The 16,087-nt window shown below is 43.4% G+C and overlaps 1 protein-coding gene and 1 pseudogene across 1 annotated transcript in view; one reads left to right on the top strand and one right to left on the bottom strand.

Moving 5' to 3' along the window:
* The window catches only part of PIK3C2B (phosphatidylinositol-4-phosphate 3-kinase catalytic subunit type 2 beta), a 64,861-nt gene extending 62,675 nt beyond the window's left edge, over positions 1-2,186 (bottom strand). The window contains exon 1 of the mRNA XM_033092945.1: positions 1,744-2,186. The gene's annotated coding sequence lies outside the window, so the exon portion shown is untranslated. The remainder of the gene's footprint in view (positions 1-1,743) is intronic.
* A 6,310-nt stretch (positions 2,187-8,496) lies between these two features.
* Positions 8,497-9,062, top strand: LOC117015040 (chromobox protein homolog 1-like; annotated as a pseudogene).
* Positions 9,063-16,087: the final 7,025 nt, after the last annotated feature.

Genomic DNA, 16,087 nt, shown 5'->3' with positions numbered 1-16,087 from the left:
CTGCTGGCCGGAGTAGAGCTGTCCAGGCTGAAGGACCATAGACATGAGACTCCTGCAAAGCGCCAGGTCCAGGTGGGTTGAGGGAAGCACAAAGAGGGAACCAAAGGCTGTGGAAGATCTGCTAGAGCACCACTGGGTCATGGCAAAGACCACAAGCAGTCCAGGCCACTGGGCAACCCCAAAGGAGCACCGCAGGGAAAAGCCTGAGGCCTTCCTCACCAGTGCTTCCAGGGAGAGGGAAATGGACAAGGTACCTCCGGCCAGGCTGAGAGCTTGATCAGATGCAGACACACACACATGCACATTCAGCAGTAAATTCAGAGCCGTGGAAATGAAACCTTGGGCTTATCCAAAGACCAAAGGAGAAGCAGCCACCATCTCCTCAGATGCTGGCTGCCAGGCAGAGCTATAAAATGTGCCTTGACTTAATTTTTCCATGGACACATCCCCAGATGGGACCGCTGGGCTCTGGAGGAGCCACAATTCCGAAGCCTAAGAACTGCTCTGCTCTGGGATCCATAGCTGGGTTTGGGGAGAGAGGAGTATTTGGGGATCAGGGTTGTCACCCCCTGGGCCATTTCTCTTCCAATATCTTTCCAAGGCTCAGTGTGGCAAGAGTAAGTTTTCATTCAGCAACTGCTACAGGGTTGGAATTCAGTGCAAATTGGTAACATCTGCTTGGCCATGTCCCAGACAGTCAGGTAGTTTAGAGAGAAAGGAGGGGCAGTGTTGATCCACTTCTGGGAGCAGGGGTAGCTGTGTGCTAAAGAATCTGGTGCCATGCTGGGTACAAAATTTCCCAATGGAATAGAGAAAAAAACATCAGGGCAGCTGGAGACAATAGATTCCATCCCAGGCATGGCTAGGGGTGGGTGGTAGGTGGAGGGAAGCCACAAAGACCCCAAAAGGGGTGGAGATACAGGGAGAAATGGTTGGCCTGAAGGGTCAAGAGCAATGGCAGCTTCTTCACACACAGGAGGGTGTGTGCACTCATTAACCTCACACATTTGTAACCTCTTCCTACCACCCCGGACCCTGCCAAGTCCCTGGGCTCCCTACCCTACCCCACCCAACCCCAGCTGGGCAGCCTCCCTTGGGCTTCCTGCTGCTGCGGTGGCTCCCCGGCATCAAAGCCACAGCTGTCGGGAGCTTAAAATGAGAGACAAGTACAGACCAGGAGAGCAGCGCCACCCCCGAGGACCGGGAACTCGGGCCTGAGGGTCCCTCTCTCTCTCCCAGGCTTTCTACTTTTGCTCCAGTATCCTTATAAGGGAAACGCCAAGTCTACAATCCGTTTGACTAAAAAAATGTATATATTTCCTAGGCTAGATGCTGACTTTTCACCCACCGCACCAGAAAGCACCACCCCGCTTCACAGCAGGTTTTGCTTTTTATTTCCTATATTAAACAAACAAACCCCAAAACCATTGATTGGCTCAGATCACCTAGCAGAAAGTGTGTTTAGAGAGAAAGGGGTAGAGAAAGGGGTCCCGGGGGCTCGAGACGCCCCGAAACTGCTGGAGCGGGTTGGCGGTGGGGGTCGGCAACCTGCTTCGCGCTGCGGGCCGGAGCTGTCGCCCCCACGACGTCTGCCGCTCAGCTCGCTCCGGCACCCTCGGCTCCTGCCATTGTTGAGCCTCGGCTGTTGCCATGTTGGTGGGACAGTCCCTTGACCGCCGCTGCCTCCATGCCGGGCCATCTGCAGCCCTAGAGCCGGCGTTCTCGACCGGACGCGCGTCCTACCTGTGCTCCCCACAGGCTCTCTTGCGAGACCCGGCCGCGACGGGGGCGACTGGCCCCACAGCTCCCTGCTTCTTCGGCCCTTCGCCAGCCGGCTGCGTACCGCCCCTCTGCGCCGCGCCCTCTCTGGGCTCTGAGCTCTGGAGCAGCTGGGAGGCAGGAAGGGGCGCCGGGACCAGCTCCGGGGAAAGAAAGTCCTCTCTGCTGAGAGCGTGCGCAGCCCGCAGTCAAACAACCCCGCGTGAGACAATAGTCGGAGCAGCGGGCGACAGCCGAGAGGCCATCTCCCGGGAACCCGGCGCACTGCACAGCGACGCGATTTGGCCAGACCTGCCTGCCAGCGCAGGACACGCGGCCGCGGCGCGCCAGCCCCAGCCTCGGCTCCAGCGCCGAACCCTCCGAGCCCCAGCGAGAGGCGGGGCGGACCAGCAGCTCTGAAAGCTTTCCATCCCTCCCCTCCCCTCCCCGCCCCTCCCCGCCCCTCCCCTCCTTTCTCTTCCCCTCCCCCGCTTTCCTACTCTTTCCTCCGCTTCCCTCCCCTCCACCTCATTCTCTCCTCTACCTTTCCTATCCTCCCTTCACCCTCTCCCCTCCCCTCTCTGCCCCTCCCCCACTCCCATACTCTCTTCTCCCCACACTCCCCTCCACCTCATCCTCTCCTCCCCTCCCCCACTCTCCTCCCCTTTGCTCTAGCCCCCCACCCCTCCGACTCCCTCCCTCGCTCCCCGCATGGGCGCCGGGAGGAGAAACGCGCCCATGGCAAGTTTTGCTTGGAAATTCCAAGAGTGAAGATTCCCACTTCCCACTTGGGTGAGGGTTTTTGCAGATGGGCACTGCTGTTCCCTTTGCACTGTGTCAAATAAAATGCTAAGTCCTTCTGCTGGAAATGACAGAGTTTTGAGGTCCTGTTATCGGTTTGAGGAATTTCACTGCTCCACACACCACCAACCCGGGTCGTTAGGACAGCGATGCCGGAAAGAACTCCTACTCGAGGTCCGATGTCGGGGAATCTGTCTCAGCGCTTGGCACACTCAGCCTCCTTGGTTTTTCTATTCGCTCAAGGGGGTCGGACCAGACCCGCAAAGAATAGCAATCAACAACCTGAGGGGGTAGGGTAGGTGACAGGTCCTCCAACCCAACTATATGGTAGGGGGGAAAAAGCTTTTTCATAGAGTATGTTATATTTAACATTTCGACTCTTAAGTAAGTACCTTTCTTTGAGCGGTCGTCTCTAGAATTTTCCTAGAGCCTCTACGCAAAAGAAACCAATAGTTGACCAGATCCTCATTTGCATTTGATATGTGTTATAACTATGATCTCTGATCTCAAAGTATATTTTCCTCAAAACCTAAATCTTGTTCTTCCCCAGGATCCCCATTCTTTCTTTCTTGCCAGACTACAAAGATGACACCTGGTTCTCAGCCTCCCTCCACTGCAATCCTCTTTAAGGTATTCAGGGTCTCAAGAATCCTAACCTCCCTCAGATGCCCAGGGTTTCCCAGCTAGGGTTCCATGAAAACATTTGTCAACCTTATCCTTCCCTGGTCTCAAGGAAATATTTGTTAAAGTGCTACTATTACAGTTTGTCTTGGGTTCACCAGAGTTTAAAGAAAAAAAAAGACAAAGGTGTCAGAAAAGCATTTTTAAAAATTTCTTTATTGGGTGGCAGATTGGCTCAGTGGTTAGAGAACAGTGCTCATAACACCAAGGTCGAGGGTTGGATTCCCGCATGGGCCAGTGAGCTGTGCCCCCACAACTAGATTGAAAGCAACGACTTGACATGGAGCTAACGGGTCCTGGAAAAACACTGTTCCCCAATATTCCCCCCAAAAAATTTTAAAAACAATTTATTAATATTAAACTGTGTGACAAACCCAACACAATCCTTAGATTCATAGAATAGTAGTAGACTTGAAAGAGACTCCAGAGCTCAGTAAGAGGGTAACTGTTCATAAGGGGATTGGAAGACCCAAAGGATGTCCTACGGAGGGGAGAAAGCAATTAAAAAGTGAGTCCACGACGACTGGATTAAAAAACTGTGGTACATTTACAAAACGGAGTATTACTCGGCTATAAAGAAGAATGAAATCTTACCATTTGCAACAATATGGATGGACCTAGAGAACATTATGCTAAGTGAAATAAGTCAGTCAGAGAAAGACAAATACCACATGATCTCACTTATATGTGGAATCTAAAGATCTGAATAAATGAGCAAAGTAAACAGACATAGTCTCAGAGATATAGAGGAAAAACTGATGGTTGCTAGAAGGGAGGAGGATGGGGATGAGGAAGAAGGGGGAAGGGATTAAACAGCATAAATTGGTAACTACAATATTGCCATGGGGATATGAAAGACAGTTTGGGAAATATAATCAATAACGTAAAGATTTTGTAGGATGTCAGATAGGTACACGTCTTATTAGGGAGACCACTTCATAGATGGTGTAGATATTTGACTACTGCACTGTACACCTGAAGCTGAAGTTGATGATACTGAATGTCAATATACATAGTCATGGGATATGGAGTATAGCGCAGGGAAAAGAGTCAATGGGATTGTAATAGATACACACGATGTCAGAGGGGCAATAGATTGGGGGAGGGGGTTATCACTTTGTGAGGGATGAAATGTCTATTATATTGTTTTGTACACCTGAAACTAATAAAAAATGAATAAAAAAGTGAGTTCACTACTCAGAGTTCACTGTTTTGTTCTCGTGTAAGATGAAATCTGGGCAAATGCCGAAGACCCTTCATTGCAGGCAACTTCAGTGAGGTAATGGGAAGAGAAGCCCATGAGAGGAAACTGAGGCTTGTGTTTCTTCTCTCTACCCACTGCGATGTGACTGTGGGTAGTCAACTTCACGATCTGAGCATCAGTAATAATATTGGCTTCACCTGGCACGCAAGGCTATTGTGAAGATCAAGTGAGAGAATGTAAGTGAACCGTTTTGATGACTCTGGACAACCTGCTCTGCGCACATACCATAATGTATATATGGTCTTATTCCGGATCCTCAAGCACCACAGGAGATAAACACGCATTTATTCACTCACTCAGTCACACTTGTTCACAATTAATGTCATCAGGCTAAGCTTGGAAGACTGAGAGAACAGAGGAGCATAGGGGCCGTCACTGTTTCAGTGCTGCTGGAGTGAAAAGTCGGGAGCAGAGAGCCAACAGGAAGTAGGCTTGGGTTGCTGGATGATATAAAAGTCTTTCTAATACATTTCAGTGGGGAGAAAATTTTGAGTTATGAGAGAAACCAGGGCACATCAATAAGTTTTGATTTTCTCCTGTTTGTGGCAGAGAACCCAGGGTTTCGACAAATGGAGCTGGGAGTGATGTGATCAAAAATAAAACTTCTTGGCATATTACACAGGAGTATTTGGAAGATGCACTGCAGGGCTTCCCTTTGCCCCTGCAGATCCATTCTGAACCCTCTGGCTTTCTAGTAGGCATTAGCCAATGGGAGCCACGAGAGAAGACTGGGAGGAAGGAGGCCAAGGAGGTCTGGATGTTTATTCCTCAGGATCCCTGTCTTTGGTTCACTGTGGGCTGGCTGCCACCCTTAACCAAAGATCACAGCTCCCTCCAGGTTGTTCCCTCTCCTTCTCCTTCTCCTTCTCCCTCCTTCTCTCCTAATTCAGATAATCACTCCCTTCCTTTGACTTTTCAGGCCTGGGGGGTAGATACTTGCTTTCCCGCTGGCCCCGGTGTACTGTACACTATAATCTTTTTTTATTTTTCTTTTGTACTGTACAGAATTGCTGTGGTTCTCCTATACCCAGCTGACCCTTTGTAAATTGTCTTTTCAAACTGGAGTGTGCCATTTCCTTTCTGCCATGTTACCAGGGTGGGGAAGGAACCAATTTTCCTCTGCCCGCAAGATTCTTTGGCTGGTCTAATACTCAAACAGACATAAGACAGATTAGCAAGAAAAAATTTAATACATACATATGTATGGGAACCCCGCATACATGAGAGAATCAGAGACTCCACATGCACGAGCGGTTCAGAGATAGAAAAGGAATGTGGGTATATAAGACATTCTGAGCTAGGGATGAGGTAAGGTGCCATGCGGGCTTCAAAAGTTCATTGCAGGATGATAACAAGAGTAGAATTTTAGTAAATAGAAGTTTGCCCTGCCCTATAAATAAGTTAAAAGAAATTATTTCTGATAATCTCTCATGGGCAAGACCTGTAATTCAAATTCTTCTAGGTAGTTAGGGGTGGGGACAGGAACTCCTCTTGAGCCTGCGGCTAACGTTGCCTTTTGTTCAAAATAATCTGCATACCACAGAGGCACAACTTGGACTGACTAGTTCTGGACTCCCACGTGAATACAGGCTGGGAGCTCAACAAGGAATCCATGGCTGAATTCAGAGTGCAAGATTAGAGAATCTCAAAACTGTGCCAGGGTTGTGACAGCAGGGATAAAAAGGAAAGGGCAGATACAAGAGATAATTAGGAAGTCAAATCAATAACATTTGCTAATGTATTGAATGTAGGGAATCAGGGAGGGGAAGGAATCTAGAATTACTTCCCACATGACACCTTAGGAATTGGTGGCAGGTGGTGCCATTCACTAACTGAAGGACTATAGTAAGACAGGGTCCACGTGTTGAGGGAGCAATTATGAGTTTAATTTTGGACATGTTAGGTTGTAGGTTGGCGGTGGGTATCTGTGGAATGTTTAGGTGAGGATGTCTAGTAGACAGTGGATTTATGAAACTAAACTCAAAGTAGAGGTGTGGACAAATCATATCAATTTTGGACTCTTCAGATTATAGGAAGTCAACAAAGTTATGGCTATGTATGAGATCACCCAGGTGGGCATATAGAGGAAGGAAGAGAGCTGCAAAAGAAATTGAGAAAAAATAACCAAGTTGATAGAGAAACTAAGACTGATCAAATATATGGTGATGGAAAGAGAACTCGCTCTGGGAGGTGAACTCACAATGTGATATATAGATGATGTATTACAGAATTTTACACCTGAAACCTATGTAACTTTAGTAACCATTGTCACCCCAGTAAACTTTAATTAAAAAAAGAAAAACTAAGACAACAGAGTGTCAGAAAGGAGGGTGGGAGAAAGTGTTGGGAAAGAATGGTGGAACACAAGTGCATCAGGGACATGCTAGAGGACAGAGCTGAAAAAATGCTCTTTGGATTGACAAGAAAGTCACCAGTACCAGTGGTGTGAGAAGAGTCATAGTTAAACCAGGCTCCAGTGGGTTAAGGAGTAAAAGAGACATGTGAATATAGACCATTCTTACTAGAAGCTTGGCAATTAATGGGAAAGATAAATAGATAAGGCAATAGATATGGGGAATACAAAATCAAGAGGAAAATTTGGGGTATATCTTTTCTTTTTCAGATGGAAAATGCTTAAACATGTGTAGAGGCGAAAGACAAAAGAGATGGAGAGATGACTGATGAAAAATGTCGCAGAGGAGATGGGATCCAGGCACAGGAGGGTAGAGTTGCTTTATGTTTGAGTTGGTTTATGTTTGAAAGGAAGAGTTGCTTTATGTTAGAGTTGGTTTATGTTTGAAAGGAAGGGTGCATGCGCACATGTATTTGTGCTAAACCTAGAGGTTAGAAGTGAAGAGAACTGGTTGCTGCCTGGCAGTCTCTAAGTCATCTCCTGAGAGAGAAGGGGTCAAGATGGGGTTGAGGATTAAGGAAAGTGGTTAAGGTTAAAATAGCCATTGAAAGGAATAAGAGTGGTAGCTTCTTAGAGAAATGGAATTGTCAGCAGAATTGAGGATATGGCTGGGATCAGATATGTGGGGGCTGCAATATGAATATGTTCATCATTTTCTTCTGCAGTGCTGGGAAGCCCAGGTGTAGAATGTTAAATCATTGGGGGCAGAAGGGGTTGCAGAATAGGTATGGTGGAAGGATAAAGTGGAAAGAAGGTGCCTGACAGAAGAGGATGTGCCCAAGGAAGGATGTGAAACTGAAAAGACTGTTGTCGTCTGGGGTAGCCTGTGGGGTCTCAGCTCCCGCTCCCCTCACAAGAACGCAGGATGTGGCTAGGCCAAAAAGAAACACCCACGGAGCCATAGATGGGGGAGTCATACCACTATATTCTTGCTGGGGGCATCCGCCTCTCTGCTATCCTCAATCCACAATCTGCCCTTGCTAGCCCCCATTTTCTGCTAGTGTAGCCACAGCAGTTATGTTAGTGGCCAATGGCTCACTGGTTACAGCTGACGGCCAACTAGCCACAGCTGATGGCCATTCAATCACAGTTGATGGCCATTTACTACCTGAGCCAGCACCTTTCCACGTGAGGCCGAGAGCCTGGAAACTGCACTCCTGGCTCTGTCCCCACAGCTGTGAACCTCTAGTCTTTCTCCCCTCCAACTTTTCCTCCAACACCCCAGCCAGAGTGATCTTTCTGAAGCCAACATCTGCTTCCCTTGCTGAAAATCAACTAGCATATAAGCTCCATAAAAGCCCCGAAGTTTTACTTTGGTTTTTAAACTTCTGTATTTGAGCCTAGTGCGGTGCCTGGCACATAGCATGTGCTCAATAAAATTTGTCAGGGGAGGGCCTTTGGCAGGGGCCTGTGGTATACTGCTTTACTGAGGGGCTCCCCCTCCCTCTTGGCCTGTTACTTTTCTGGGCACCACTGCTCCCTTCCTGCAGCAACGTGCCAGTAGCGTGGCACCTCTTGGTTCTTGGGCGCTGCTCTGAGCAGCCTCACTCTTAATACCAGAAAGAAGCTGGAGGGCACTATGGGGAAAAAAACAAAACAAGAGAAGAAGGTGGAGGAGGTGCTAGAAGAAGAGGAAGAGGAATATGTGGTGGAAAAAGTTCTCGGCTATCCAGTGGTAAAGGGCAAAATGGAGAACTCGCTACAGTGAAGGGGCTCTCAGATGAGGACAACACCGTGGGAGTCAGAAGAGCACCTGGATTGCCCCAACTTCATTGCTTAGTTTCTACAGTCACAGAAAACAGCAATTGAGACAGATAAATCAGAGAGAGGCAAGCTCAGATCTGACTCTGATTCTGCAGATATGGGAGAGGAGAACAAACCAAAGAAGAAAGAAGAGTCAGAAAAGCCATGAGGCTTTGCGGCGGGGTTTGGAGCCAGGGCAGATTATTGGAGCAACGGGCTACAGTGGAGAACTCATGTTCCTGATGAAATGGAAAAACTGATGAGGCTGACCAGGTCCCTGCCAAGGAACCCAGTGTCAAGTGCCCCCAGGTTGTCATATCCTTCTAAGAGGAAAGGCTGCCATGGCATTCCTACCCCGCGGAGGATGATGACAAAAAAAATGGCAAGAATGAACTCTCCTGAGTACCAGCCTCTGTCACATCTGACTGGATTTCAAGTGCGGAAGGGAAGGAGTTCTACTTGTCTTGACACCACAGAGGTGGCTTGAGAAGATGTTCTTTGAAGAGCCAGTATAGTTTCTGTGCCATACAGCAACCCAAGTGCTTTAAAGCCATTCCATGCTGTATACTTTGCGCACCAATTCCAGTGGAGGAGATGGAGAATAAGTGTTTCAGGGAAGGTAACGCATTCTGCTCTTTACTGAGAAAAGCAAAGGACCTTCTACGGAGGACAAAACTTGCAGAATGGTTGTGTGGAGAGCAAAAAGATACTGTAGATCTTCAAAGAGCTTCTCCACAACCCACAGCCTTCTTCCCAGCAGTGTTAACTGCGGTTTTACAGCGTAACATGTGTGTAGTTTTTGACTATGGCTGGTGTATTATTTGGGGGTGGGAGGGCTAGGGTGGGAAGGAAAGGAGATGGGCAGGAAACATTTTTGTTAAAATTTGGATCGTGATTGGGAAAATGGTGAAACAATGGAAAGAACAAACAACTAATGATGATTCAAGTCTCTGTCCAGAATATTTTATCTTTTTAAAAAATCTCATTGGCAATCTAAATGAGGACTGTGAGAGACTGTTTAAAAGCTGAGACTGCCTGAAACTTAAAAGCCAAGGTGTTCCGTGCCTGAACTTCATGCTGTTCCCAACAAAGAACTAAGCCAACTGTTAAGTTACTAAAGCTGCCATTTGGGGGATGGATACTGGTTGAGAAGGGAAAGTCTTTTATGGGAGCATATACAGAGACAGATCACTCTGTCTTAAAGGTGCTAATTCTTGAACTGACAAGAAGACCTTTTCTTTTCCAGTTATGAAGTTATAAATATTAGCTTCTCCATCCAAAGCACTGGCTGAGGTATTTGGGTAGGGGAAGAGGATGGCATAGGAAGTGTGAGAGTAAAGAGAAGGGACCATGCTCTTAGGGTGGAAAACTCTTGGAGCTTCCCTGTTTTTTGAACTTTGAACTCTGAAACCATTGGTGGCAGGGTTCAGTCACTGACAGCACAAGTTCATTGAGTCACTTCAAGAGTTGGATTATTTCAAAACCCCTGGTCTCAGGAGATTAAACTTTAATACTGGGGCAGTGGTTCACTTTAAAATATAAAAGAAAACAAAAAATTATTTATTTATTTATTTATTTAAATTAATTTTTTTAATTTATTGGGGTGACAATTGTTAAAAAAATTACATAGATTTCAGGTGTACAATTTTGTATCACATCATCTATAAATTACATTGTGTGTTCACCACCCAGAGTCAGTTCTTCCATCACCTTATATTTGATCCCCCTTACCCTCATCTCCCACCCCCCACCCCCCTTACCCTCTGGTAACCACTAAACTATTATCTGTGTCTATGAGTTTTTTTGTTTTTGTTTTTGTTTTTTTCTTAGACGTTTATCATTTATATCCCTCACACTGTGGACCCCTCTCCCCCCATCCACTATCTCTCTGACATCGCACCAAGCCATCCCATTTCCACTGTCTCCACTCCCAATGCTGTACTCTGCCTCTTGTAAATGTATACATACCTATATATACATATATATATATATAATATTATAGTTGTCATTCATTATTGTTCAGCTTCAGGTGTACAGTGCAGTGATCAGGCATCTACATTTTCCCTGAGATGGTCTCCCAAATGGGACACGTGTCTATCGGATACCCTACAAAATCTTTACATTATTGATTACGTTCCCCAGATTAATTTTCAAAACCCTGTGGCCATCTTGTGGTTACTGATTGTTTTCTAATCCCCTCACCTTCCCCCTTACCCCCACCCCCCCCCCGCCCATCTAGCAACCCTCAGTTTTTCCTTTGTCTCCAAAACTGTTTCTGATTAGTTCATTCACTTATTCTTTTCTTTAGATTCCGCATATAAGTGAGATCATATGGTACTTATCTTTCTCTGTCTGACTTATTTCACTTAACATAATGTTCCAAAAAATTATTTTTCAATCCTAAGAATTAATTAATCCCAAAACACTGCCTTGATTTATGCGTTCCATCAGTTCTTGACATCATCTAGACCTGCATGTAGAACTCTATCGTAAAATCTTTTCAGGCATGTGTTAGCTTTCTATAAAAACTTTGTTTAAATGTAAACTTCATACCACACTGTCAGTTTTTGTCTTACTAAAATGATATAGATTTATAAAAAGTAAAATAAAATAAAATTTGTCAAATGGATGGCTCCATATAGCTCTTAGATAAAGTTCAAACTCCTTAAGAAAGTCCACAAATGGTTCTCACAATCTGGCCCTTGCTTTTCACTGTAGACTCAGAGGACAGGGATTTTTGTCTTGTTCCTACTTGTATCCTCAGAACAGCACCTGCCATGTACCATGTTTCCCCAAAAATATGACCTAGCCAGACAAGCAGCTCTAATGCGTCTTTTAGAGCAAAAATTAATATGAGACCCAGTCTTATTTTACTTAATATAAGACCGGGTATAATATAATATAATATAATATAATATAATATAATATAATATAATACCGGGTCTTACATTAATTTTCGCTCCAAAAGACACATTAGAGCTGATTGTTCGGCTAGGTCTTATTTTCAGGGAAACATGGTAGTAGGAGTTCTATAAATGTGGGTTGAATAATAACTTCCTCCCACATTCCAATGCAAACTCCATGCTTTGGTTTTACTGAATTTGCAGTTCCTGGAATACACATTAGTTTCACTGAGGGGCCTTTCTACAACCCTGGAAAGTCCTCACCTGTACCCAGTGACATCCTATCTGGATGTCTTTCTACCTCGTAGGCAAAATAATGGCCTCCCAAAGGAGGAAATGTCTGCTTTCCAATCTCTGGAACCTGTGAATACGTTATCTTCCATGGCTTCCAAGACATGGTTACAAGACATCCAGATAGGATGTCACTGGGTACAGGTAAGGACTTTCCAGGGTTGTAGAAAGGCCCCTCAGTGAAACTAATGTGTATTCCGGGAACTGCAAGTTCAGTAAAACCAAAGCATGGAGTTTGCATTGGAATGTGGGAGGAAGTTATTATTCAACCCACATTTATAGAACTCCTACTACCATGTAGGATAATGTAGTACATGTAAATCCATGTAGGATTTACATGTTATAATACCTGGTATTATATTATGTTATATTATATTATATTATATTATATTATATTATATTATATTATATTATATTATATTATATTATATTGACCGGGTCTTATAGTAAAATAAGACCGGGTCTTATGTTAATTTTTGTTCCAAAAGACGCACTAGAGCTGATTGTCTGGCTAGGTCTTATTTTCGGGGAAACACGGTAGCTGCCTAGAATTATAAAACTAATCACAGTACTGTAATTGTTTATTTGCTTTTTTCTGAATTGGGGAGGGTACAGAGGAGGGTTATGAGACTATAAACTCACTGAGGACAAGGAAATCTCTGTTGCGTTTACCTTTGAATTTCTAGGCCTAATGCATTGCATGATCCAAAGCTGGTGCTCAATAAAGATTTGGTGAATGAGTGAATGAATGAAAACCTGGATTTAATTTACAGAAAGAGAGTGGTCCCCAAGTCCTTGTGAAAACAGTTACTGCTCCAAGGTGCAATCACTTAAGCTAATGTTTGTTGGCTGGAGGAATACTGTGTTTCCCTGAAAATAAGACCTAGCCGGAGAATTAGCTCTAATATGCCTTTTGGAACAAAAATTAATATAAGACCTGGTATTATATTATATTGCATTATATATTGTATTATATTATATTATATTGACCCAGTCTTAGTCTTATAGTAAAATAAGACTGGGTCTTATATTAATTTCTGCTCCAAAAGACGCATTAGAGCTGATTGTCCAGCTAGGTCTTATTTTTGGGGAAACACGGTAGTACTGGGTCAGGGTCCAGGTAACAAACAGGACCACTGAGAAAACAAGAAGGTGTGTGAGAATTGCAAGGATAAACCTTTCTTGAGATGGCCTTTGGATAGGAGTCCACCATCCTCCCAGATGCAACATTCTGAATAAGCCTGCTTTTCTTTCCACCAACCTTGTCTCTTGATTTTTAACTCTTTCAAGCAGCAGGCAGCCAGATCTTATAGCTGCCTATTACTTATCCTAATCCGACCATACTACCTTCTTTACTGTGACTAAAAACATTAGTCTCAGGCCTCCCACAAGGATTTGCATTTGCTATTCCCTTCCTCCTTCCAGATATCTTTATGACTCTGTCATCTCCTGTAGGTCTCTACTCGAATGCCACCTTTCAAAGAGGACTCGATTGGTACCCTCATTAAATTTCACATCATCCTTTCTTGCCATTGCCTATCCTTCTTCCCCACTTTAATTTTTCCATTTCAGTTATACATATAATATATTGTATATTTTATTTATGTTGATTTATGGTTAAAACAGTACCTACCATAGTGCATGGTAAATGGTAAATAGTTGCTTTTTGAATGAGTGAATTAATATCTTATCTCATTTAATCCTCAAAATAATTCTTTAAAACAGATATCATAATTTCCACAGTAGAGATGAGGAAACTGAGATACAGAAGTTAATCTGCCCAACATCACACAATAAAAAAAAGAAAAAACAAATAAACAACAAAAAAAACACCTTTCTTGCTCCACAACTTTTCCCAGCTCTGATACAGAATTGACGGTGATTTTTCAAAGACAGATGAGTGTGATGAGCAGGAGGGTTAAAAAAAAACATCTCTTTAAAAATTAATGGGGGAAATTAAGAAATAGGCGGGTTTGTCCCCAACTATATAATCTTTCAGTTTAGACTGCCCACTAGTGGGAGAATTAAGTTCAGCAGTCTATGAAGTGAGAAGCTTAAGAAGCACTCCAAGATTTCATGCTAGGTAAAGATAGCACTCCTGGTAGTGTTTGTAATGCAACTACAAAAAAGCCAATTCAGTTCATGGAACCTCAAGTGGGACTTTGAAGTGTTAACAAACCAAACTTTCAATTTAACTTAAACTTTGCCATTGGCTCCACGATAAAATGTTTTTACTTAGCCTGAAATCAACCTGGTCGGCTGTCTCCAATCCGGCACCTCCCTCCAGTCCAGCCAGATTAATTTATTCACTGTCCCCCCAAAACACAACTTGCACTCCCTACTCTCCTTCCAGACTTACTTTTCCTTCCCACTGTGCCTAGCTCACTGGTGTGGAAACAGTGGGTACTCACTAAGCAAATTGCTAGGTTAATCCCATTCAGCCTATTTGACATTAAACAGTTGGTTTATTACCCTGAAGGAAAGGGAATACAATGTAACAAAGTCATTGGACAGGGAAAAAACTTGAAGGCCCCTTTATTCTTGCCCCTTTAACTGCCATCCTGTGAAAAAAAAAGTTAGGTATAATACATTTCCACATCTCATTCATAAAAAGAGAACAAGAAGTTTTTCCTTGTCTAACACAGTGGGTATTCAAGAAATGTCTGAATAAATAAATGAATGTCTGTCTGGCTCATTACAATTTCTTTTTTCTTATTAAAGTTTATTGAGGTGACAATTGTTAGTGAAGTTACATAGGTCTTAGGTGTGCAATTCTAATACATCATCTATATATTACATAGATTGTTCACCACCCAGAGTCAGTTCTCCTGCTGTCACCATATATTTGATCCCTTTTACCCCCTCTACCACCCCTCCCCCTCATTACAATTTCTTTTGTAAACCGTTGACAGTTAATTGTTTAAACTCATCTCTGATCATGTATTTTCCTTTCTGAAAACTTAAGGGCCCCACCCTCATTTTGTAATCCCTGACTTTCTGTCCATTCTCATCTCCTGACACTCTTGTACTCGAATTATTACTGCATTTATTACTTTGTTAAAATTGCTTAAATTCTGCCTTCTGTGAGCAGGATGCGCGTCATACATCTCTGACTCTAGAGCTAGCATAGAGCCTAAGGCTTAGTAGATGATTGATAAATGTTTGTTCAATCAAACCATTCCTTCCCATTGCATTTTGAGTTTGTCACTTCTAATCTTAGTCACAGTGGGAAAAGTAACAGAGTGGTAAAATTTTAGATTTAGAAGGTATCTTACAGACCCTCTAACCAATTTCCCTCATTTTATAAATGTGGCCTGTTGAATCACACAGTTTGTTGGTCTTTGTTCTAAAAGAATCAGACAATTGTCGGAAAGAAATTCCTCCAACTGAGGCTGAGCTATTTTGTTGTTCATTGTGTTCAGATGCCTCAAGTTCCCAGAAATAAAAATGAATTCCCTTATCAGTCTTTGAAATTTCATAAACCTGTGTTCCACACCCTATGCGTCAAGGTTGATGAAACTGATTTTAGGAAAACCCAGGCTGATGTGGAGACTTTTTATTCTTAATACCGCATGTTGTTCCCACTCTAATAATGCTTTAGAAACTGCAATTTGCCTGGAAGAGGGGAAAGGCAAAAATTTAATCAAAATCTAAGTTAAAGGTCTAAGTTCCCTTTCTCTCAATGTAAATTCAGACCCACGTTTCCGCGGTCACTGCTCTTTTCCTATATTAGCTCCTCTATTTGTGAACCAAATTGTGTTATTTCTTCTTTTGTGCTAAGGAATGCTTATCTAACAGCTACATTATCTAGTGAATGGAAATATACTTTTCATTAAAGGGAAAGATACAGTAATCTGGTTCAGTAAAATAACTAAAATTAAAAGGTCTTATTAGGAGAGTGATAGATGGAAGACAGAAGAATTGTAATAAAAAGAGGTTACAACTCTGTCTGAATTTTCAGTTTCATCTTGGTTGCCCATCTTTCTTTAATTTACTACCCTTTAGTTTTAGAGTTTAGTAGATATTGACAGTTTATTAAACATGAAATACGAAAGAACTTGAGGAACAAAGATATTAAATAAATGGAGAAAAAATAGAAAAGCGAATGTTCATTTTTCTTTATGTTGCTGAATAAATACTTTGAATCAAATTAAAATCTAGATTTAATTTTTTAGAGAGGGAATTTTTTTAGAATTATAACAAATAAATAAAAGAAGAAAACTTTGCAAGAGC

This window comes from Rhinolophus ferrumequinum, chromosome 22, assembly GCF_004115265.2.
Source record: "Rhinolophus ferrumequinum isolate MPI-CBG mRhiFer1 chromosome 22, mRhiFer1_v1.p, whole genome shotgun sequence".
NCBI lineage: Eukaryota > Metazoa > Chordata > Mammalia > Chiroptera > Rhinolophidae > Rhinolophus > Rhinolophus ferrumequinum.
The sequence above is the reverse complement of the archived record's forward strand: the minus strand, read 5'-3'. Positions and strand labels throughout refer to the sequence as shown.